General features: G+C 40.9%; 1 long non-coding RNA gene across 1 annotated transcript in view; it reads right to left on the reverse strand.

The window, feature by feature from the left end:
- LOC117282808 overlaps positions 1-19,561 on the reverse strand; it is a 77,772-nt gene extending 58,211 nt beyond the window's left edge. Inside the window, exon 1 of the long non-coding RNA XR_004513690.1 lies at positions 19,310-19,561. This is a non-coding gene — a long non-coding RNA (uncharacterized LOC117282808). The remainder of the gene's footprint in view (positions 1-19,309) is intronic.
- Between the last annotated feature and the right edge of the window lie 5,048 nt (positions 19,562-24,609).

A 24,609-nucleotide genomic window follows, 5' to 3' on the forward strand; every position in this document is an offset into this window, starting at 1 on the left:
AGATGATGGATAATGTCCAGCAACATATTAATTGTAACTTTCGATTGTATTTCGCCCCCATTAGTTGAAGAGTTACATTCAGCCTGTGAAGAATTTGTGTGCGACTAAGAGATTTAGCTACAGTGACATTTTTAATTCTGTTAGCAGGGTACGACTAGTGAAGATTGTGAATCTTAGTGCGTGTGTAACTGTGAATTCTAAATTATGTAAATCAGCGATAGAGCTGTACTGCTCGTCAGTAGTAGTTGGTAGTATAAGGTGCTAATAAATACAATCCAGAGCCGTTATCATTAGTCACGGGACCCCGGACACGTGACAGTATTTATATGGTAGATGGTGCCGCAACCCAGCAAGTTGGCATCCTCATACTCTTCCCAGACCCTAATGTCATAAACTCTCCTCATTAATTCAAAAAATTAAAAATACATATTACATGTCTTCACAATTTTCCCCATTTCTTCGCATTTGTGCTCATGCACTTGGTTTCTGTCAGCTGGGTTTCTAGCACAAATTTCTACCTCCTTTTCTTGCCTAGTTCCACGCATGTGTGGACTCTACCACAATTTTTATTTTATGGGTTCTTGTTATCTCCCACTGAATTAGCCTAATCCTATAAATTGAAATACCTGGGTAAATCTTGACAGGAGCTGTCCAGTGACTGAGATTAGCTCTTCGTAAGGGTCCCTACTGAGTAGGTGTCTTCCTTTCTCCCCTGAAGACGGAAATAGATCCAGTTTCTGAAATGTCGTGTCCTCTATTTCATAGAATATCCTCTATTACGTAGTACTCCGGACGATGAAAAAAGTTCAAAAACCCAGTAATTTTTTTATTTTCTCTCACTATGTTACATTCTTTCTCTTCCCAATGAAACTCGGTATATGCGAATGAAGCCGGTCACGGTAGCTGAGCAGTCTAAGGCATGTACTGTCTTCTCTCGCTTGGAAACCTGGATCGTGGATTCAAATCCCACTCAGGGCATTGATGTTTAGTTTGTGTGTGTGCGTTTTTCTGTGTTTGTGTACAGGTAGAGGCCTTGCGACGAGCTGATCACCCGCCCAAGGAGTCCTACCGAATGCGTAAGATCTAGAAAAACCGAAGTGAACGGAGAAGTTCATGGAGGTAGGCCTAGGCCCACTGGGGCTGTAGTGCCAAGGAAAAAAAATATGCGAATGAGTGGAAGCCATGTTGGGTGACGCGATTACGTGTGTTATGGAACTATGATGTTATTTAGACTTCCATATCAATTCTGTAATTCCACGAATAGATGTTACCGGCGTAGCGCAAGACGCAATAGTTTGTCGGTAAATAAAATATAGCAATTAACTGCTGTAACAAAGAAACTCTATGTATATATATATATAAAAGGTAAAGTTGTCCCTGTGCTTAACTATGTAACTACCACGACATGAAGGACTAAATATACAGTTCCACTTTTAATTGACTTCGATACTAAGTGGAGGTGAGTGGTCAGCTTCACGTCCTGGCCGTTTTACCCCCGGAGAAATAGCACTGATACCAATTGGTTAGAAGGCTGGTAGAACCCCAGAGCTGATCTGGACGACGTTGAGAAGAGAAAATTTCTGACTCTACTGGGGCTCGAAATCCGACCCCTCGGCAATCCACCCTGTAACAAGTTGCTATACCGATCGAGCTATCCCGGCTCCTATCTCTCTCTCTCTCTATATATATATATATCAAAATATACATACCAAAATTTAAAATTAAACTGTTAAAAGTTCAGTGAATAAACGCTATTAAGTAACCAGATTATTCTAGTAACGTGTATGCTGTGAAGCTTTTATGTCATATGGAGCACATATGTATATTCTTATCATAAAATATATAAAAGAAACATGCACAATTCGATGGTCATATCTCTCTGACCCATAAATATTTTAGAGAAAATTTCATATTGCAATTAAACTTGAGACAAAATATGTCGTTCAATATACATATCAGACAATTTTGAAGTTTATAACAATTTAATATATAAAACTATATTTATGATACAGGTTTACTTCATAGGCAAACAATGAAGGATATCAACGTATATTTTAAATATACAGAACGAAGTAAAACCCTCCTGATTCTATCACAATATAGCACGGAGGAGATTCTGCAAGTACAAATTGAAACTCTAATGAAGCTCCGTGGCCTCTAGTCCACAAGCGAACTTTACCGACCGAGCGACCTTCGATTGTAGGCGAAGTTAGTGCCAACTTTAGCGGATAGAAGGTGTCGCATGGTCAGCCAACGGTTCCCCACGGCCTTCATTTTCGGTTTTCCAAATGAAACGTACTTTAATTCAAATCCTTTTCTTTCACCCCTCAAATAATATTAAAGTGACAAGTTTCGTAATTAATACAACGTATTGGCAAAGACTGAACACAAAATAGAGTAATTGTTTGGAATTTAAATATTGTAAAGAAGTCCCCGATGACAAACCGAAAGACCAAAAATCAATACCCTCTTATAGGCCTATTATATTGTCACGTGATAGAATATAAAAGGAATGTAGATTGGCAATCTGATTTACTGGACTCTTACAGATCCGTGACTACAAGTAATTATAATCATGTCACTAATTCACGCACTTCGCAGTTCACTAGAGCTCGCACTTAAGCCTTCTCAGCCTGCTATATCTTCATGAGTATTCTGGTAGAGACTTCAAATGGTGGGCTTCCCCCTTCTTCTGGGTTCCCAACCTGTCCCCGGCTTCATCTACAGCAACTCTCGACTAGCTAACCGACTGACTGAGAGTCAAAATTACTTTACGATTGGCGGTTTACCGACAATCAGTTCGACTTGGAGACAAGCCCTTTGAGCTAATGACTAGAGACTTTCTCTGTTTGCAACTGAACCCTTGTGGTCATATTCCTTATACAACATCCCCTCTGATTAAAAGCTGTGTTTGTATCTTACGAATAGGCTTCGCCTTTGTCAAGTGTACGCCTCGCACATATAGCGTGTTACTGAAAATTCTTCCTTGTGTAATATATAAAAGTCCTTTTTCAATCCAGGCTTTGCGAAGCAGATCACGTCTATCCTATTAATCTTGTGCTATAACAGCTTAGTCATTTGAACGGCCGTAAGCTTGACCACCGCCAAGTTTAAACCTCTTATACGTAATTTCTATGTCTGGCTTCGAATTATCTTATGCTGCGAACATGTTCATTCTCATGATTTTGTGTGACTCTTGCTTGTTGCCTGAATAATTTTGTTAAATATTGTTTGTGACGTGGCGCCTAAAATACGGATTATATGACTTTCATTACTACGCAACGGCTAGAGTCAGAACGCATACTTCAGTGACAACGAAAACATAGGTAAACCTCTACCTAGAAAATTGCATAGGCAACAGAGACCGAATTGTTGAGTTCTGCACCAACGGATATGCTAGCCAACGCTGCATCGAAGACAGAGAGAACCCTTGGACAAGATGTTCTTTCGGCAGTACGCGAAGATCTCTTTTAAGACAGTAGATTGCGTAAGCCAAGATCTGATACCCGTGTGGTGGCGGGGTGAATACCTCCATCGTGGCCCTGTGATTCTTAGCAGGTGACGGAAAGGGAACCCTAAAATCTGAGACAGTAAAAAATGGTCGCGTGTCCCAAGGGACTTGGACCCGAGAAAAATTGCACTGGCAAGAGCCAACAGCATTTACAAAAGACAGACCCGTCCTCTCGTCACAAAGACACACAAAGATAAGACCGTAACCGTCAAAGGGTAATAAATATCTTGTCATCAGCCCCAGATTGGGCTCGACACCAAGACTTACTGACCGACTGACTGACCGTCAGTCGCAATGTGACTTTGACTTTGACAAGATCAGACCAGAGCGGAGATCAGATCAGTGATCAGGAACAGAAGCAAGAGTGGAACCGACAGAAGTCTTCGCATAGCAGTGAACATTTAGAGTGTGATCATTGATCGCAGTTACGAATGTTATAATTATCGTGTGTGATAATTGTCTGTAGTTACGTCTGGCGCAGTTCTCCAATAAATAGCATCGCCTAAAGCCGCAACACAGTAATTATCTGCCACGGATACCGGGACTCGTCACTATATATATACATATAGAATGTTGAAAGCCGTGTGCAAATCGCGGACCGGTGAGCACCTTCGAAAATTTCCAATGGAGTGGAGAACCTTGTTTTGCAGACGCTGCAATTTTAAGATGTAGATGTCTGCGGCTCATTCCCAGGCGGGGCAAGCATAAGTTATTACTGATCTGATTAGTGTGTTTTGAGGATAAGTTTAATGTTGGCGCTTAAACGTTCACTTTACAATAGGGAGTAGAACCTCAAATGTTCTGAAGGCCTTGGCTTCAATAATTTTTTTTTGTGCAGGATCCATGTAATCCTCTTATCGAAAATTACGCCTAGATCTCTTACATGATAACTGACTGATACTAGAATTTCTACTTTATAGAATCTCGCCACGGACCGCGTATAAACACCGCTTCCAATTCTTGTTGTTTCCAATTTTTTAAGTACAACCTTTGCGTTCGTGGATATATGTTTGTTTTCGGCTGTTGTACATTTCCTTATTTCACCTTCTGCTACCTAAAAATGGGTCACATGCTATATTGCTCCCTCCTTAAGGGTATTCGTCCAGAATAGACTACAGGAGTTACCATCATTTATTTTTTTCCGAGGGCTGTGCTTGTGACGTCTGTAGTCAGCCTCGCCTTAATCCCCCGTGGCTCGGTTCTAGCGCTGATTACTCTCCAGCTGTTCCCTCCTTAAATTCACTCGTCCCGAGAAGTGCCCTAATAACGTACGAGCCATCAACTTTGTACTCTTCCGAGGGCAGTGCTTTATACGCCTCTTCTTTCGTTTAGGAGGGGGCCGAGTACTCCACAATATCCATCACTCAGTTTCAGCAACCCGATGGAAATCTCGACTGTTCCCTTCACGACCTCTAGTCCGAGAGTCTGTCCAAAGGTTTTTTGAATGCCCTTTCGCTTTCTAGACATAGCTGCTGTCCTGGGTCTCGGTCCCTTATTTCGTTGTTTCTTTTCCCGAACCTTCGTCGTCTTTACTCGACGTCCTGCGGCATTCACGCCGTGCAGGAGCGGCAAGGCGGGCGGCGGCAAGCATTTTCCGGCACCCACTATCGCCCTGGGCCCGTTTCTTTGGCTGTCGGCGGTATCCTACAGCTAGATGCTGGTCTCAGTATCGGTTCTCCAGCGCTCCGACACTTTCCATTGTAGCCTCTTCTTTATTAAGATTTTAGGAATTGACCAACGATCTTCCATCGAGGAGAACCCTTCTACGTGGTTGATTTCTGCGCTGGTTTATTTTTCGATGTATCAATATCTCAGATAACACAACGTCGAAAGATAGGCCGATTGGGGAGGAAAAAAAATTGGAATGAATTTAAAAGTCAGTGTTTGGATCCTAATCGAGATATTTTCCCGACACTGGTCTGGAGAGACTGAGAAAGACCACGAAAATAAAATAGTGTCCTGGTCTAGATTCGACCGGGGCACTTCTCGAAAGTAAGCTTAGAGATTTATCGCTATACCAGGCTTGTAGGTTGGAGTTAATTGTTTCTCTGATTAGTTCATTATTTTGTGAGATATGTTCAACTTAACGAGATGCGAAGTGCGGCAAGGTGGAAGGAAAGTGCAAGTGAAAAGATTGAGAAGGCTGGAAGAGGTACAGAATGATTTAGGAAAGCTGAAATTGAAAGAGAAGATGTAAATAACAAATAATGGAGAGTAAAGGGCGTCTGTCTTAGAGGAGAGCAACGATCGTGGAGGGCAGCAAAGCCAAGGAGTAAGATGTGAAGAATGGAAAATTTTGTTCTGAAATTTTTTTATTGATTCTGTACTGATGGGTAGTATTTTGTGCAACATTTAAATTCTGATAAACCAATAAATGTGGAAAAGGTAAAGCTATCGTTGTAACAGGCCGTGGAGGTCCATAGGAATATGAGATATCCAGGCTCCTACATTTTCTAGATAACCGGCTCACAACGGTGAAGCTGTCAGCCTTACTCGCCGACCTACGAGTATTTTCACCCCTAGGAAGATTCATGGTACTCGTTTCTGTTAGAGGTTGAGTTGACATCAGGGTCTCATCGGGAATCGAACCAGCTACCTTCCGGCTTTTAGCATAGTGCCTCAACCAACTAGGCTACCGTATGACCCTGATAAAACCATTCAATTCAAAAAGAGAGCACAGCGATGTATTAGTAAGAGCAGGTTTCATTTCGGAAATTCTGTATAACTTGGTACTTGCTTTGCTGAGCCTTGTCTCCTTCCTTTTACCTTCGAGAACCAAATAACGTTAGGCTTGTTTGCAAAGCTGGTGGTTGGCGCTTGGAGTAGCTGCTCGATAAAGCACGTTATTCATATAGATCAATCTTATACACACACACACACACACACACAGACAGATTTCAGCTTTGGTTCGAGAAATGGATGAACCCTCTAGTCTTCTTTTCGTATACGAAATTGTCAGTTTGTTTGCTGCTGGATTAGCAACTACAAGATATATTAATGACGTGTATACTTGTCCAGTGGAATACTTAAATTTGGATTAGGAGTGCAGGTTATATGCTTGTTCAGATCGAAGCTTGCAGTCTCACTACCACAACTGTCTCTTTCCCCCTTCACCCTTTGGAGAATTTATCGATTCCAACGTCGGGTAGACAGGCAGATCCCTCGAGTCCTACAGCACTGACGAACGAGGCCCTTTGGAGGACGAAACCCATCTTGCTTCACTTCTTCTCTATTAAAGTTTCAGTGAATGGATCATTTTCGTATCTTCAGGTTCAATCGAGTGCATTCTAGCGTCATGATAGTACGTAGTAAGTCAGGATAGGATGGATATGTACGCTTAGCAGCAGCACACAGACTTCTTGTTTAATATCTATCTATCTATCTATCTATCTATCTATCTATCTATCTATCCATTACCTCGGCCAATTTTTCCGCTTCTCAATCTATACATAGTCGGTACCACTCCGTGGACGGGGGATCAGCCCGTCGTAAGTCTGCTACCCACACAAAGAACGACACAAACACAGAATAAACGCACACAGACGTCCATGCCTCTAGTTGAATTCGAACCCACGATCCCAGAGTTCAAGCAGACAAAGGCGATTTATGCCTTAGACCGTGAGGCCACTGTGATGGGCCTAGTTTAATAGAGTTAGGTTATATGCGTTAGACCTCTGCTAATACGCTTCACGCTATGTAAAATATATTCTTTACAAATGCAAAGTAATTATTAAAAACAACAGTCGTCCTAATTACACATTTTAAATATTTCGAAGAATTAGATATCATTGCCTTTAATATTGTCACATGGCTGAGTGAATATAGATGGCGTTTGAATTGCTAATTGGATTTTTTTAAATGCTAGTGGCGGCCACGTCTGGCCTATTGTACCAGCCCCAGATGATAGGTGAGGGTGATTGTGGAGCAATTGGTGGAATGAAGATTGGCAGGGGAAACCGAAGTTCTCGGAGAAAACCTGCCCCAGTGCCACTTTGTTCACCACAAATCCCACTTGACCAGACCCGGGATGGAACACGGGCCGACGCGGTTGGAAGCAAACGACTAACAGCTTGAGGTATGGCGCGGCCCGTGGTAATTCGATTTATTAGGCTCTTATGACCCGTGACTGCAAGTAATTATAACCGTTTCACTAATACACACAATTTACAGTTCACTACAGAACACACTTGAGTCTGGCTTTCTGGTAACTGCTTCCAAAGCAGTGAATCCCTCAGCTTCAGTATTCAGAGGCTTCTGACCTCGCTGGCTGCCGCCTATCTCACAATTAAACCCGAAGTTGCCACGCAACGATTTACAACAATGAGTTCTCCTTCGCCACCGATACTTCAGCCAGGGTGCGACCTTCCCAATTGCTAACTGCAGACTACTCGATTCATTTCGATCGGTCGGTTGGTTAAATTGCTGTTGGGATTGGCCAGCGCAGTCATTCTTGGCTTCAGTCTCCTCGAGATCCATGACTAAAATTTTTATTCTCTGCTAGACATGTAGTTGCTTCGGAATGGGGCTTACTTTTCGACGGAGGGGTCGGTCTTTTTATGTAGGCGCTATGTTTGTTGCACTGTGGTTTCAGTACGAGTATATACGCGCTATAACGTCGTCCAGGTTGTTATGAACTCTGTGCATCCTCTGTCACTGCATTATACAAAAGTACATTTGTACAAGACATACAGAGGTTTTCTGTTAATGCAGGTTTGTGCAGCAAGTTATGTCTTTCCTTACGTAACAACTCTGAAACTGCAGTCAGCTGAACGGTCGTAGGCCTGCTCGCCGCCAAGTTTCGTCCCCTTATAATTTCTACGCCTGGCTTCTTCTTATCAAATACCACGTACATTTGAATTTAAATGGTTTAGGATTACTTCTGCCTGACTATCTTGTACCGCTGGTCCTCGTGATGTAGCCTCGGGAAGAACCCAAAAGAAAACGCAATTTCTTGCAAGGCGTAGCTATCGACACCAACAGCAAAGAAAACACCGTCCCCAGCGTTGCCCCCATTGGTTAAGTTTTGCGTGCCGTGACATATTCCATTGTTACGTCACTGTTTATTATGCCATACCCTAGAAATGGATGTCTCTTCTGATTAAAATATTCCGGCTTTCAGAAGACATGCCACAATACCAATACTATAAATATTGGGTAAGTAGAAAACTGTAGCCAGCAAAAGTAAGCAGCAAGCCTGTTTTTTGCTGGTTAGTTGTCTGGCTCACTCTTCAACCCTGAAGGTGGAGGCGGTACTTTTCTCTAAAAGTTCAGTGAAGTACAGGACTATACAGGATCACAGTTAGTAATCTTCGCAGTAACTGTTGTGAGAACCTCAAACAATACTAAGTAACTGTTACCATGACATCATAATAATCGCTCATGGAACTGAGCCCTTCTTCAGAAGCGGTCAATTGTGCAGCTACTCAAGAACTTCCCGGTATTTTATGGAACCGGAAGGATCATTACCGTGTTCCAAACAGCCATTCTCTGCTCCTTATTCTCAGCCAGATCAATTCAATCTATACCATCCCAACCTATCTAAGATCACTGTTAACATAGTGCTATACATATTTTACATTTGTAAAGTAACAGTTATCTATCAAGTGTTTTTAACGAACTAAAATACTTACTGCGGTGGCCACGTTCATGCATTTCATTTTACAAAAAATATTCACCCAAATAACAGCTTTATTTCAAAGGTCTATCTTCATTTAAACTTCATGAACTTAACAGTGAGAGGCCTATATGAATATGGCTTTTATCTCAAAAGGTCGCAGGTAGTGATCCTGGTATTATTTACGTCAGAAAATAAAAAAGTAGGAAGACTGAAAATTGCGAATATAGCAAGTGTTTATTTCAACTTTTGCGAAAATCAGTTAAATGAATATCGACAGGTGCAGTTGAGTCGTAGGACACACAGTTTGACAAACGGACTGGCACACATGCAGCTGTGTTACTAGATGAGTAAATAAACAAGCAAAGCTATCCCTGTAACAGGCCGTGGAGGCTCATAGGGTTGTGAGATGTAGAGGCTCCCACGTTTTCTAGACAGTCGGCTCACAGATGGCGGTGATGTTGTCAGCCTTACATCCCTGCCGCCTTTATTCCCAGGAATATTCCTGGTACTCATTTCTGTACCAGGAATATTCCTGAGGGTAATTTGATGAGTTTATAATATGTCATTTCGTAATTTTTCGCGTCAAGTTATGATGAAAGATCACCTATAGTTATAAGAATTTTTTAAATTTAATTTTGTTTTTCGTAAATAACTAGATAAAATTGAATTTTGTTAATTGACATTTCATCAAACAAGTCCTTAGAAGTGCTCAATATTGCTAGTGTGCATCTCTTTCCGAAATTCTCATGAAAACCACTCCGGAAATTTACTGTTGATAACTGAGTAAAAAGTAAAACTATCCCTGTGACAGGCCGTGTAGGCCCATAGGGTAGTGAGACATAAAGACTCCCACATTTTCTATAAAATCGGCTCACAGACGGCGGTGAGGTTGTCAGTCTTAAGCGCCGGTCGTCCTTTAACCCCAGGAATATTCTTGGTACTTATTTCTATTACAGGCTTATCCGGCTATAGGATCTTAGTGCGGCTGGTAAGATTAGGTAAATTAAAATTTCCAATGACGTCATCGAGAATCGAACCAGCGTCCTTATGGCTTGTAGTATATTGCCTCAACTAACTACGCTACCACGTGCCGTTCATAATTGGGTGTTAGGAATAAAATGTGTCGAGATATCTTCAAGGGTACAATATTTGAGTATATTCCTACTTTACGAAAATAGGTCAGTATCTGTAATCCAGATTCCTATGTGTGAAGTTGGACACTGACTAACAGATGTCCCTTCCATGCAAGGGCAGATTTATTTGGAAACATTATGAAAGTATAAAATTTATTGCATAAGTTCTCCAGAGTGCTTTAAATGTGTCAATGTGAAAATATTATATATACCATGCATTTATTTTTGCACATTAGTTAAATCTCTATCCTCCAGATGACGAAGTTTCGAACAGAGAGCTGTTGGCTGTGTTAAGTATATGAAAATTATTACTCGGTGTCCCGAATACGCTGACCGAATGTAGTTTTGATTATTTAAACATGTGGGATGATTCAAAAGTTATTAATTATCGCAAGTTTGTACTTCAAATGATAAAATGTCTGCTTTTGCTTCGAAATCTTTTTCTTTCTTTTTGGCACTACAGCCCCAGTGGGCCTAGGCCTACCTCCATGAACTTCTCCGTTCACTTCGGTTTTTCTAGATCTTACACAGTCGGTCGGGCTCCTTGGGCGGGCGATCAGCTCGTCGCAAGGCTTCTACCTGTAGACAAACACAGATAAACGCACACACACAAACTAAACATCCATGCCCTGAGTGGGATTCGAACCCATGATCCTGGTTACCAAGCGAGCAAAGACAGTACATGCCGCTTCGAAATCTTACCCAACAAAAAAATAAGGCCCTAATAAGAGAACATTCCACATACACAATGACCGTCCTACATTTAACGTGTATAAATTCCAAGTAGGCTAATCCTGAAGGGAAACGCAGTAAAGTTCGGGTTCTCAGATTACAACCCTCATACTCACTGCCGACTAGTAAAATGTCCGTTCATGCATGGGGATTAAAGCCACTGACAGACGGCTTTTCACTCCGTCTTCTTCCACAAGTCCTCCCTTGACTCATTATGAGGATAATATAAAATTACATTTCTGAGTATATTATCAGCACTTCATACGATGTATGTTTTAATAAATGTAAGCTATTTATATATTTAATGGTTGGAAAGCTCGAATGGGACACGAGACATTGATGTACTCTGAGCAGCGGTTGAATTACATGTAGGTTACATAAGGTTTTAGAAACAAACTCTTTATTCACAGAGATACTGGGTTTTCGGACTTTGTCCATCGTCCGGATTCTAAATAAATAAGACAGAATCCAGTCTCCGAAACGCCGTGTTTTGAAAAATAAAGAGGACGGTTTTTAGATAAAGACAAGACGATGGATAATGTCCAGAAACTTAATATCCGTACTGGTGCACCATCGTCACAAACTTTAGATCTTACTGTAAATCATGAAGGATCGCACGATACCAGGAAAATCTACATTGCGTCTCCCATGTGTGACATGACTCATGCTGCAAGAGATACTAGTTTACAGTTCGTTGCTAATTACATGAAGGTCAGTCCTTCTTGAGAAGACGCTGGTGGCTTAGCTATTAAAAAAATTGCCAATATTTTATGGAACCCGAAAGTTCACTACCGTGTTCACAAAGAGCATGCCACTGGTCCATAACCAGATTCAGATTAATTCAGTCCTTACCGCTCAATCATATTTCTCTAAGATCAGTTTTAATAATGTTCCGTGTTACTGGTTGTTGTGACTATAGATTGGATGAATGGATTTACTAACCACATATACACACCCCACGAAGCTACATTTAATTACAGTGCTATCGTTAATCTCCACACCCTACATTTCATCGTTACACACACACACACACACACACACACACACGTGTTCTTACTTTTCACTAGCCGTATCCTGGCAACGGATTATAACATTCTCACTGGCACTGCGCCATACACAAAATCTTCTTTTCACGGCCTAATTCCTTTCTTGCCATCTCCAGAGAGACTCTCATTTCTCTGCTGCAAATAAACTCTGGAGACTCCTTCAGTTCTGACAACAGCTCACTGCTCATTTGGAACTCTGGAACTCGACTAAATCTTCTCAACTTAACTCTTCTTTATAACCATTTTGCACGGACCGAACAGAAAACAGTTTCAAGTGATACCCCTATTATTGTGTTTGCCGAGACGTTGCTAAGAAACGGGTTCTTCTATTATTGAGTATGTGTTCATTTTCGCAGGAATGTGTTTACCGAGCCGTTGTCCAGCAATGAACGTCTCCTCTGGCTCCGCGATTCCGGCTTTCGGGCGTCATGTCACAATATTGTCCTCCCACCTACGTCTAGGTCTTCCTAGTTTTCTCATTCTGGATTTCCCACCGGAACCCTATACGCGTTCCTCTTATCTCCAATGTGTGCTAAATGTCCTGCATAACACATCCTCCAGGATTTCATCGTTATAATTATGCTTGGCGAAGGGTACAATATACGCGCGATGTTTAGCATATTTTTCTGTATCGAGACAATACAAAGTCGAATAGCAGAATGGTAGATGATTCATGAATTGAAAAGGGTTTGGAAGAACGTGTTCATGGCACTGCCCCAGCATTGGTCTGAAAAGTGTATGATGAGACCAAACATAGTTCTAGAGCGTTCCTTCCAGACCAGTTTGTTTGGTCCGGTAATGCAGATTCTGTATTTCTCTTATTATGATTCAACGGTTCCCGATAATTTAGCGCGTAAGCAGAATCATAACAGGAAATAGAATATGCCACAAAACTGAACCTGGAAAACTGGTTAAAATGTGAAGCTATTCCTGTAATAGGTCGTAGAGGTCCACAGGATTGTGAGACGTAGAGGCACCCACATCTTCTAGACAAATCGGCTCACATATGGCGATGTTGTCTGCCTTACGCTCCAGCTGCCCTTTACCCCCAGGAAGATTCCTGGTACTCATTTCTGTTAGAGGGTGATTCGACCCCAGGACCATAGTGCGGCTGGGAGGATTAGGGGAATTGAAAAATCTAGTCACCTCATTGGGAAGAGAATCCGCCACCTACCGGCTTGTAGCATAGTACCTCAACCAAATACTCTCCAGCGTGCCTCCGTGATAAATTGTTTATGATCATTAAATCCAACCTCAAGACCTCAATTATTTCTACAAGCACTGGTTTAAGTTTAAAGAGCTGCAATTTTTAAACTCCTTGGGAAATTTTGCTATACGAATATCCTGACCACGTCTGAACCAATCTAAAGACTCCCTCATACCAGTGGTTGCTTCGATGCTGATAATGGCTGAGCAAATTCCCGTCGGACAGCGCTTACAGAGGATGTCCCCAGACACAGGAAGCGGTGATATGGGTGGGTTCAACTGAACGGCTTCAGCAACGGGCGGACAACACTATTGCCCTTGCAGTGGCGGTTACTTTAGATTTAGTGGACCGAAATTAATGCTCGCTATATTGCACATGCTCACTTCCGTCATGCTTCCCTTTCGCTCCCAGCTACCACAAAGACTCTGTAATTTCAATATTCTAAGTCAAGGTCTCTAACTCTAACCCACAAGAATTCTCTCAGATGCTGTGGAGGAGAATACGGGGTTGGCGAGGGATCAGTAAACCGAACGCCGAATTTCTCTTCTTTGCATTACCGTTTTCTCCCATTTCTCTCTTCGTGAAATCAATAAATTATTAGGTTTAATACTCGGATGTACATCAGGTTGAAAAATCGAAACGCAAACAATTTTATTCATGTCAATAAATTAGCACGATAGGAGACAATTCAACAACCTTTGAACGTATAATACAAATTTAATTAAGTCTAATATCATCATCTTAATAAGTCGACGTGTATGTAAGAACATACTGTACAATAATCCTTACTTTAGTTAACAGAGAAACATCAATATTATGAACTCATTAATTCACTTTCATACTAAATTGCAGCCATTCTTGGTAATAAATTTTTTTGACAGTTTTGTAAGTATACTCAGAGTTCAAATTATTCCACATAGGCTGTTGTACGTGCAATCATTTTTTTCTTCAATCACTTAATTTTGAGAACTATAACCATAAAAGGACAAGTGCATATATAACACAGAATTACTGGATTTGGGGATTTTTCTATCGTTCGGTATTGTAGAGAATTGAAAACACGACGTTTCGCAAACTGGATCTGTTTCCGTCTTAACTTTAGCTCTTTCTAAGGGCCCCACCTGAGTAGGGGTCTTCCCCTCCTCACTTGAGGACGGAAAAAACTAAGTGTCAGAGAAGTCGTGTTTTCTATTTTCTAGAATACCGGGCAATGGAAAAAATACAAAACCCAGTAATTCTGGGTCTTATAAATCATCATCAGAACCCTTTCGAATCTAAGAGTATACGAGGGGGTACCCAAAAGAAACCGAACTTATTTTTTTTAACTTATTTATTCAAACTTTAAGCACAAACCTTCAATCCCCTTCAAAGTACTGTCCACTTACACTAATACACTTGTCTAGTCTTTTATTCCATTTTTCAAAACATTGTCTAAATTCATCTTTTGAGATGCTTGACAGCGCCTCCGTCGTTTTTTCCTTTCATGTCTCTTTTCATTCGAGGAAACAAAAAAAAAGTCGCACGGGGCAAGGTCGGGTGAGTATGGAGGGTGAGGAACAGGGGTCATACCATTTTTGGTCAAGAATTGTCGTACAGACAGGGCTGTGTGAGCAGGGGCATTGTCATGATGGAAAAACCAGTCACCCGACTGCCACAAATCTGGCCGCTGAGCTCCAAGTCACTCCCGACAGCTCCACAATTTCTTCAATGGTCCGTCGTCGATCTTCCTTGATGATTTCACGAATTTTTTCAACATTTTCATGTGTTCGGGCCGTGGAAGGACGACCAGAACGAGGTTTGTCATCAATTGATATTTCACCATTTTTGAAACGGGAAAACCACTCAAAAACTTGAGTTTTCCCCATAGCATCGTCCTTGTACGCCGTTTTTAACATTTCAAGAGTTCCTGTTCCACTTTTCCCGAGCAGAAAGCAGAATTTCACCGCCGCATGCTGTTCACGAAAATCAGCCATTGCAAAAACGACGATCACACAAAACAGTTGTCACTATAAACTCTGCCGAAACTAGTCCTTACCTTCTGAAGCAACGGTAGTCGGCTTATCGACTCAGGAATGTTAGCTCTATGCGCTCATAGCGGCAAAACGCGGTGCTACAAAAGCTCTGTCCACAAAAAAATTAGTTCGGTTTCTTTTGGGTACCCCATCATATAATCCTGGAAATAGCAATTTTAGTTTAAGGAATCTTGCTATAACCTATTTTACAAAGATGAAAGTACTCGTATATATTTTATCAGCATGTCCGTGTATCTTTCATAATAATATTTTAACCAGTTTAGAGTCTTCATTAAATTTGGTTTGTGTGTCACGACCGTAGGGGTGATCAAATCTTTACACTTTTCAGTTTCTTGATAATAATATCTAGAGAGAGAGAGAGAGACGGCGCCAACCTGTGTGTGTGTGTGTGTGTGTGTGTGTGTGTGTGTGCGCGTGTGCGTAGAACTACACTGGCACCACTTAGTATAGGATTCTTAAATATGGTATGGGGCAGATCTCTCCAAATACGTAGAGTTCATCGATGTAATTTTCTCTAATACAAAACAGCAATATGGTGTAAGATTTGAGGCTTTCACGGCGGTGACTATGAAGAAAGCAGTCTTCTGGGATTTGGCACCGTGTATATGTGGTGTTAACCGACGTTTCGGAGGAACGTATCGCCCCCATCTTCAGGGTTGAAGAAAAAGTATAAGTAAATCTGCAAGCGACAACACCGTGAGACACGGNATGAGATTATGCAGAGAAACAAATCATTGATTGTAAAAATATTTGCATCTGATCTTTCCCAGTTCATTCCTCGGTTTCGATTTTCGTTTGGTGAATACCGGAGAATCTGTTTCCGTACTCTTGCATCAGTAATTCTTTACAAATGGTCTAATCATTGTTTCTTGTTTTCATCTATTTCATTTAATTTTGTACTGATGAATTTTCAGGAGCCGGGATAGCTCACTCGGTATAGCGATGAACTATAGGCTGTACGGTCGGGGTTCGATTCCGGGTATAGTAAAGGGGTTCTTCTTCCGTCCATAGCCTCCATACCTGGTCTGGAGTTCATCCAGCCTCCTGCCATGAGGGTACGGCTGTTTTTCTTCCCGAGAACAAAGCGGCAGGGGCGTCAAGTTGACCATTCACCTGCAGCCAGTGTCGAGATCAAGAATAGTGGAGCTATACCTCCACTCCCCTACATTAATTTCATGGTGTGGTGCTTGACTAATTAAGCATGGGAACAAATTTACCATTTTATCTATATGTTCTCATTTATGTCCCATTACTGTGGTATTTAACTGTTGTTTCATCTGTACTTGTCTCTAGTCAATTAGCCAGCTTTACCTCGAACAGAGCAAAGCTGGCGGTGCCACTACTCTGTGAAGTTTCGACTGCGTTTCTTTCTTTATTTAAGTCTGTAGAGTTCTTTTCTCTTAGGTAGCTGCAAAACGGGCGGCTTTTAAAAAGCGCTTAGAGTTCTTTACAAGGTTCAAGCAAAAACTGATTAGATATATAAGCATTTTGATTATATATAATATATTGAGGGACAAATTAAACTTTCTGCACCTCGTTAATTTGATAGATCACGTTTTACATCTACACGGAAATTCGCAGTGAATATGAGATGATGTTACATAGACCTGCATTATACTCCCTCGACATAAAATAACTGTTTCCAGTTCAGATTTCGGAATGCGGCGAACGAATGGAAGCACAGGGTGATTCTAAATTATTATCAGGTTTTCCGTGGCCTATAATTTTCAAGCCTTATGTGCTATGGAAGTAGCGCATGTTCATGGTATTTAGGATTATGCAGTATTGACCTATGAGTAATAAAACGTTTTGAGCTACGTTTTTATATTTCGCGAGGAATTTTATTCTTTGCTTCTGGTTTTAATTTTATATTTCACGGAAACTACGACAATAATTTAGAATCACTCTATACACTACAATAACTCTAAAATTTATAAAGCAAGTTCATATGATATTTTGAACGAATCATTCGGATTATTTGTGTTTTGACATGAAGAACATCTGACTATAAATACATGGAGAATGATCAGTAGCTAAGGGAGCTCTCGTGCACGTCCCCCTTTCACCAGAACAGAATCAATGCTAGTTCCCTTTAGAGTAGGCTGCATGCCTCTTAATAATAAAATACTGTTTTCAATCACAGAACACCCGAGGCAAGATAATGCACAAGAAAAATTATTTGTCGTCTGTTTGATTTATTATAGCGCAAAAATTCAAGGAAGAAAGTATATTTTAATAAATTTTGGCCCTTAATAATGAACTAATTCTACAAAAAAAAATGCTTGATATTCGCCCTCATTTTAACAGGCCCTTGATGGAAAGTTGGTACTCCCTCAGGTAGTCAATAAATTCTTCATTTATTAAGAAATCCATATTATATTCACAAGATGTATCCACATCACATCGTCGTGTCCTACCTCTCTAAGTTCCCTCTAATATTATCCTCCCATTTGAGCCTGTATATTTCAAGTTGTCTCTTCCATTCAGGTTTCGCACTTAAGTTTTTATCCTTTTCTATTTCTTCCTGTTCGTGTTACATGCCTCGTTCGTTTTCGTCATTGGTATTTCGGTGCGGATAGTATTGAAATTAGTTAACAATTTCTATTTTAACAAAGCTTACACTGAATTTGATTAAAATACCATAAATGCCCTATAAGTTAAATGAAATGATATAGAATCTATCTTATTAGCAAAAAGAAAACTGAACACTTATGCTTCAAATCATTTAGCAACTAATTACATGAGTATAGAGTCTCTTATTAGCTGTATAGAGAACTGAAGACAGTAACAGAGATTAGTTTGCACGTTAATCTATTGGAAACAGAGATGAACTGGTGTGAGTCAAAATGAAACTTTCTGGAAAACTTCATTTTGGAAACACATGATCCATTCGTTTTATACCATTAATCACATTGTACAGAACATGTTTGGTGTTTCAAAGCGCTATATCTTCGTAAGCTTTATATGCAACTGAATGAAACAAAGTCAAAAAGGTTGACACACTCATAGAATTTATATTAGTAAATTTTCACATCAGGATCCTTCGCAATGCCACAGTTATTGGGATGATAAACCCTCTCTGCAGATATAACTTTCTTTCTTTTTTCTTCTGAAGCGCGGACCATGTCCCATGATATGCTCGAAAACGTCGCTTTCACAAAACTGTGAGACGGGAAAGTTGAAGTTTTCCAATAAGATGGTGCACCGCCACGTTTTCGCAACTTTGTTCGAGCTGCTATAAATGAAAAGTTTCCAGATTGTGGGTGGGAGATGGAGCCCTGGTTCCTAGGTCCCCGGATTTAACATTCTTCAACTTTTTTTGAGGAGGAAGGTCACTGCAGTCTACTGAGTCTTTAGATGTGTGGGCTGTATAAATCCTTGAACACGATAACGGTAAAAGTTAAATGTATTCAGGAGCTTAATTAATTAAACGCCACATCAAGAAGACGTATTGGGGGAGGGAATATAGCTCCACATTTCTTGAATTCGGCATTAGGCGAACGTGTGTTTTAGATTCACCCTTCTGCCTTATGTGTAACCATATTCAGTATCCATATGGATAGGAGCCTAGGTCGACTCCAGAGCTGGTCTGGATGATATGGAGAACAGGAAAATCTCTTGCCCCTGTCAGGAATCGAACTCTGATTCGTTGGTTGCTTTGCCCATAACTTAGTAGCTATCCCGACCAAGCCATCGAGATTCCACATGAGATTACCGTAGCTACTTAACAGTCACACTGCGAATACTTGAAAGCATTTGCTATTTCAGCATCTGCCAGTACAAAGTATGAAAATACCGAGAGAACAGATTCTAAAACAATGTCATTTCCAATTTCGTTTTATTTAAATTTTGCATCACTCTTACGAAAATAAAACGCTTTGAATCAGTGAACATGTTCTGTGGATTCTGTAGTAGTGTAAGTGATAAGTTAAATTTAATCAGGTTGTAGGTTGTCTTATTAGGCGTGGAAATACGGCGATTTGCATACCACTCAATAATATAAAAATGAATAGGTGTGCTTCATACATACCACAGTACTAAGGACGGTTGTAACAACTATCCAGGCCACTACATCCACCCTTAAGTCCGTGAACACGTCCTACACTCGACAGCATGTATTTAAATTTTGTAAACGTATTGCTTAATATTGTCTGTTGTTGTTACCGTCAATTGCGATTTGACTCCGCATGGATCTTGTTCCATTCACCGAGGCTGAACGCACTGCACACTCACGCGTCTACAGCGATGCAACACAAACGAGTTTGAAGGCCAGCACGGCCCAGCATAGCAACACAGGATCTGAAGATCTGAAGTACAGGAAATATTAAAAGTTTCGTGTGTGATTTTAGATCTCAACCGCAGATGTCTCTACCTGTCATTGTTCAGCAATTGGGATTGATATTCTTCCGGTTAACCTTTTGCTACATACACCCAGCGGCGCCCAGTGGTCTGCGTTCACGGAAAAAGAAAGTCAAATATTGTTCAACCGTCCGTTTGTTTGCGATGCTGTTTTATTCTAGTTCAGATGGAAATGACGCCTGAAACGTACCACACGTGTGAAATTAACTGGAATTTTTCAGAGAAAATATTTAAAATGTTGGAAATTGGAAAAAGTAAATTAAACAAAACGTAATTAACAATTAAACAACGCTCCTGCTAAAACTCGGACTAATTTTTTTTATACCTCCCTCCATTTCCTGCATCATAGCAGCAAACAAGGGGGGAGGAACTGAAATTAATAAAGTCATTGAATTTTGAAAGGCTGTTGTAAAAAAAATCAGTAAACGAATTACATTTATATATTTTGAACATAAGCACAAAGATGATTAGAATAAAAAGAAAATCATGCTGAAAATGAAATTTACAAATTGATTTAAATGAATGGAAATGTATTTTTCAGAATATAAATCTCGATGCTTGGAAGTTCGTTTCATTCATTTGTCTAGAATGGTATTGCATGCAAATATACTTATAGTGAACTAGCACTGTTCGTTGAGTGGCGATCTAAAATCTATTCTCTTTCTCGTTACGAAGAAAGTAAACAGAAATAATTCAACTGACATTATGGTCACTGTTTTGAAATTTAGTAGGATATATCCCATACAACTTTAACCCAGTATTTCACCTTAAAATTTCTCGAGATAATAGACAAAATGTCTGGAAGGATTGGTGTAGACTTGAATTCGGGAGATCAGCTGCTGGAAAATCTGTCGGGACAGTGAATAGTTTGAGGTTTTTCCAGGGTTTCCTTAGTCTATCGAAGCAAAGGCAGGGGTAGTACTTCATTTAGGATAAAACCGATTCCTCCTTCAATCCTTCCAGTTCATCACTTACGGTAAAGGTGACAAATAAAGCCAACAATTCAGTTAATCTTTCATAACTTTCGAACTATACGTCAGAAATAATCAAATCTTAATTTCTTTAGAAGTGACAATTAGCTAGTGGGGTGGGACTAAGTCCTTTGTACTGAGGCCACTCCTGGCCTATTATACCAGCCCTAGATGATAGGTGAGGGTGATTGTGGAGCAATTGGTGGAATGAAGATTGGCAGGGGAAACAGAACCACTCGGAGGAAAGCTGTCCCAGCGCCACTTTGTCCACCACAAATCCCATTTGACCAGCCCCGGGATCGAACCCGGGCCGCCGCGGTGGGAAGCCAGCGACTAACCGCTTCAGCTATGGCGCGGCCATAACTAACGTCACGGTCTCTACTTTACATCCGTGAGTGTCAGTTTTAAATTCTTTTACTGATTCCTAATTACCGGAATTGTAAGTCAGTTTACGTTCTGTTTCATCTATATTGTATATTATATTTGCCACTGTGGCAAATTTATAGGGTCCATTGTTTGTCTCAGAAGTATGAAGAAACCATATGGAGTTTCTCTGAAATATCTCATCAGCCGACCATAGCTGATGAATCTGCTTTTCTGGTAGTTAAGCCTGGGCTCCTTCTCAAAGAGCAAACCACCCCTTTCCCTCAATTCTGCCTCTCCACGGACTCCGCACGCTGTGTTCCTTGCATATTTAAACAGCAAACCTGCGAGTGTGATTTCGTGTAAGTAAAAAACGAGCTTGTTTTGGTGCAGTTGTTTTTCAGAATCTGCAGACAAGAGTGAATTTCATTCTAGCTTCTTCAGAGGAGAATTCTCTCAACTAATCCGGCCACGAAAACTGCATAATGAGGAGCTTCATAACTTGTACTCTTCTCCAAGTATAATTAGAATGATCAAGTCAAGGAGGATGAGTTGGGCAGGTCATGTAGCACGAATGGAAGGTGAGGAATTCGTATAGGGTATTGGTGGGAAAGCCAGAAGGAAAGAGACCACAGGGACTACTAAGGCGTAGGTGGGTGGACAATATTAGAATGGATCTTAGAGAGATAGGATGGGATGGTATGGACTGGATAGATCTGGCTCAGGATAGGGAACAGTGGAGGGCTCTTGTGAACACTGTAATGAACCTTCGGGTTCCATAAAATACTGGGAAATTCTTGAGTAGCTGCAGAATTGGCGGCTCCTCAAAAAGGGCTGAGCTCCATGAGTAAGTAAGTAAGTAACTAAGGAATCCGGCCACGAAGTGTCTCCTGGATGCAGTTGTAAGGGCAGTCCCAGCCGTTCGAGCTCACACGGTGATATTCAAAGATTATGTTCACCATTGTACCCTGACACCTGTGCGTGCCTTCACTACAGTCTGAAAAGAATACTACCAGATTTAAAAAAAGATCCCGAAAGAAACGTTGAAGACAAGAGAACGATGATACGCATGTGACAGAATAAGCGATGGACAGGAGCGTAACATAGAGATGTCAACATATAAGGGCGGATGTGTTCTGTTAAACAAGCTAATCTCTCCAATGAAGATACAACTTCCCCTTATTTGCACTTAAAAACTTATAAAGCGCAAAGTGAAACTAGTGATATTATTGTCACGTGTCCGAGGTTCCGTGACCAATAATAACGGCTTCTGAATTGAATAATTGAATTTATCGACATTTATAGATTCGCACAGTTCGGGACTACAGGCAATACAGGCTATCGTTATTCTGCACCCTTTCAGTTCACCGTTGTACAATCACTAGGATTCTCAGCTTTCACTAGTCGTATCCTGGCAACGGATTTATCACAGTCCCACTCTCACTTAAACGCATACATGATGGTTTGTTGGCACAGTCTAATTCCTTTCTTCCCATTTCCTGCAGATGCCAATTACGAATACTCAACCCAATTCTCTTTCGACTACAGTTCTGTACTCCTACAACTTCTGAACTCCCAATTCCAATTCTCCAGTCTACTCTCCCTAGCTACAGACTCCCGTTATATAGCCTCGGGTCGGAACCCATTAAAAAGGTGTTTATAGCTCCGATGCCTAGAAATAGATATCATTCTATTGTCGCGTGCACGTTTGTTGCAGGAATATTTTTATCAAGTCGTTGCCTAGCAGTGGGTCGATACGTCACATTAACCTAATCGACAATGGCGGTATTACATGAACTGTATTGTTATCGTTTATTGCAGAATGAAGTTGAATAATTCAGAAAAATATACCTTCTAATACCGTCAGGAGATGGAGGAATATACATAACATCCAGCCACGTACAGACTACATTAGCTGAGCATTGTTAACAATAGAACTTTTATCCTATGAACGCACGAATATCCTGGAGTCCTAAAGGAAAGGTAGCAATTCTCACGCGATAACTATTCGAGCTCTTTCAGCCTACTGAGACAGACCTCGATGGTTTAAAGGTGACACTGGTAGTAGGCGGACGTGACCCAGTGCTCGCACAAACTAAACGCCGAAGACATCACTAAGACATTTTCACGAACACTTCCAGTAAATACTAGTGGCGTTATTATCAGCCTGGCCTTAATTGACACCTCTACCTTATTTATCATTTTTCTTTTTGATGCTATGCAGTCTCGATGCTAACATCATCTTCAAATAAATCACGAAAAGAACCGGAAGGGATAACCATATAATGTGGATATCTTAATGTCACGTTTTATGTTCTCAAGGTACGGATGAAGAAAACGATCTCTAGATGAAGAAGGCAGCAAACGTTATGTTCAATAGCTATCCGAGGACTTTTAATATACAGCCCTCCTCCTTATGACTTCGCGTGAGGTATTTATTTCACCGTAAGAACGTCCTGAATTATGAGACTCACGACATATTTGCAGGACTTAAAATAAGGGGTTTTTTAGGGGACAAGTGTTGTGGATCCAACTCAGGGTCGCCTCAGCTTCGAAGCGTGTGGAAGTGAAAGATATATCACGTCAAATTAACTACAAATTACCTACGAATCATACTGTCACGTGTTGGGTAAGTCACGCGTCAAATAACTTTACTCCGTATTGGATATGGCGAATTTATTGCCCATTCGCTCTTACAATCACACAGTACATAATCTCACAACTACTGTCATCGGCAGTATCACAGATACTTCTGTTGTTACTGCCATGCACTCGATACAATTGGGCGACTGCTAGATTGAAACTGATAGGTTACTCTAGATCTCTAGTATCTCATTCACTACTCACTCATTCGTAACTGGCTCAATCTTCACTAATGGATAGTGTTCGCTGCTCCTTATTTAGCCTCGGCACGGACAACACAGAAAACAGTTACGTGATAGGTACCGCTATTGCGTGACTGTTTACAGGTTGTCTGGCAACACTGTCGAGAGTTGTTTACTGCTGTGTAGTAACCGCGGTATTCCTTATTACGTCACCGCGTCAATGGTTGCCTGACACAGTTGCTCCCCTGTTACATCACCGCGGGGGAGGCGGTGTTTACCGAGAGTTGCGCACTGATGGAAGGAGTGGAGGTATGTGACGTCACTCGAGAGACCGCAGAGTTCACGTGACCCCTACGTCTCGTTGAGCCATCCACGTCACAATATTATGATTCAGTTACTTATTCATCCATTATTATTTTTATTTTACTGTAATTGGGTGTTCATCCGGTGGCAGTGGAACTAACACTGATACAGAAAAGGAAAGTCTATAACATAAAGGGAACAATACAAGACAAAATACATACAATAGGCAAGGTACACATAGTGCAAATCCAAACATATAAAGTTATAAAAGAACACGTGCTCGTGTTCGTTTCGCTGCACTCGAACAAGGACAATTCACATTACTTCATTTGAATGAGCTCAAAACTTGAAATTTTTAATAAATATTACTGTCTGCAATATTTATGTTCCAGAGGTTTCGGAAACCACAATTCCCATTGCGGATAGAGTATAGTAAAATGTACAGTGACAGCAACAAATAGAAACTATGGGAATTGGCCATACCTTGCTACAAGCTTCCCTCAGTCAAA

Source organism: Cryptotermes secundus, unplaced genomic scaffold, assembly GCF_002891405.2.
Source record: "Cryptotermes secundus unplaced genomic scaffold, Csec_1.0 scaffold558, whole genome shotgun sequence".
Lineage (NCBI taxonomy): Eukaryota > Metazoa > Arthropoda > Insecta > Blattodea > Kalotermitidae > Cryptotermes > Cryptotermes secundus.